Genomic DNA, 2,059 nt, shown 5'->3' with positions numbered 1-2,059 from the left:
GGGGGTGGGGCCGGGCAGCCGTGAGGGCGCGGGGCGGGCACGGCCCGGCCGCCATTTCCCGCCTCGGGCTGCGCGGGAAAAGATAAATCACGGCAGCGGAATTGTTTAGGTGCGAAAAGGGCTGTGGGATCGGCGCTGCTCTGTCAGCCACTGAGTGCTACGTGTGGACTTTCCTCAAACACCTCCCGGGACGATGATTCCACCACCTCTCTGGCGCGTCCTGTCTCTAATGTCTTACGAACTTGTCTGTGAAGGAATTGTTCCTAATGTCCAACATAAACCTCCCTTGGCACAGGGTGTTCCTTCTCATCCTGTCCCTGTTCCCTGGGAGCAGAGCCTGATCCGCCTGGCTGTCCCCTCCTGTCAGGGAATTATGGGGAGCCACAAGGTCCCCCCGAGCCTCCTTTTCTCCAGGCTGAGCCCATTTCCAGCTCCGTCAGCCCCTCCTGGTGCTCCAGCCCCTTCCCCAGCTCTGTTGGCCATCTCTGGACCTAATATTAATAGATATAAACCATCTATTAGAAGACATGTGATGTATTTTTACAGGTGACTGTAAGGTGTCTTTTTCAGAAGCAAGTGTGCAGCTCAAATGACAAAATCACTCCATTTGGAAGTGACCACAGTGGGTCACCTGGTCCCATGTCCCAGCTCTGGCAGAGAGGACCACAGCAGGGCCATCCCAGAGCACATGGCACAGGATTGTGTCCAGATGGCTCTGGAATATCCCTAGGGAAGGAGACCCCACAGCTTCTCTGGACAATCTGTTCAGGGCTCGGTCACTGCACAAGAAGAAGTTCTGCCTCATGTCCATGGGGAGCTTTCTGGGATCATTCCAGCCCATTCCTCTGGCGCCATTGCTGGGCCTGGTCCCTGCTCTGAGCCTTCCCTGCAGATGCTGACAGACATTGGTGAGGTCCCTTCAGTACATCCTCTCAAGGCTGAACAGCTTTTCCTCAGCTTTTCCTCACAAGAGAGTCCATTAATCTTCCTTTTAGCCTCTGCTGGACGCACACCAGGAGCTCCATGTCCCTCTTGTACTGCAGAGGTACTGATGGCAAAGGCTTGGCTGCTCCTCTCACAGCAAATAACCTCTGTCTTTTACCTAAAAGGCATGTCTGGCTCTCCAGGAATTCTCAGAGCTCTGTTTGCTGGTGCATGAGGATATAAATTATGGTGTACCTGTCCTGCTCCCACCCTCCTTGGTACCTGCCATTACCCAGGGCCTTGGGCCCAATACTGGGGAAGGTACATGGGGAAACCTACCCCAAATAATGGCTCTTTTGTGGGGCTGACAGAGTGTGAACCAAGAGAAAACCTTTAAAAAAAGCATAGTGGTGTATTTAACATAAATAAAGAATTGTAACCTCCTTTACCTCCTGGGAAAAAAACCCCTAATGTATATTCAAGCCTCTATTGTAACCTTGCTACACTAAAGATAGGTATAATTTTATAATTAATTAAATAAATGGGGAAAATCCTTCTGTAGCCAGCAGAGACCCAGGCAACATGAATTTTAGTAATATTGGTTACAGTTATCTTCTTTTTGCACTAAAGGGGAAACCAGTGACGATTTACATTAACAGAATATTTAGAAATTTATCTATGAACAGTTTCCCCTAACAGTAACAAAGCCATGGCATTGACTCCCCATCCCTGGAAGTGTCCCAAGGCCAGGTTGGACAGGGCTTGGGGTAAGTGGAAGGTGTCCCTGCCCGTGGCAGAGGGTTGGAACTTGGTGATCTTTAAGGCCCCTTGAACCCCAGCCATTCTGGGATTCTGGGATTCCTTTCAGCTGCCAAGCTGGGTTGCAGAAATGACCATTTTGTTTCATTCCAGCAATTTAAGCAGCTGTTTTTGTTGCAGCTCTTCCTCGCTGTGAAAGAAGACTACAGGCCCAGCCTCAAGGAATTTCTGCTCTGCAGCAGTGCCACATCCAGTTTCTGGAGAAAATGACTTAACAGCTCGGGGGCCTTGTTTCATTCCTGCAGTCAACAGATTTAAACATTTTACTGCGAGCCTTCAAAGCACTGCTGTTTTTTTCAATGTAGAAAAAGTCATT

This window comes from Geospiza fortis, unplaced genomic scaffold, assembly GCF_000277835.1.
Source record: "Geospiza fortis unplaced genomic scaffold, GeoFor_1.0 scaffold182, whole genome shotgun sequence".
In the NCBI taxonomy this organism is placed as follows: domain Eukaryota; kingdom Metazoa; phylum Chordata; class Aves; order Passeriformes; family Thraupidae; genus Geospiza; species Geospiza fortis.
Note: the sequence above shows the minus strand (reverse complement) of the source record.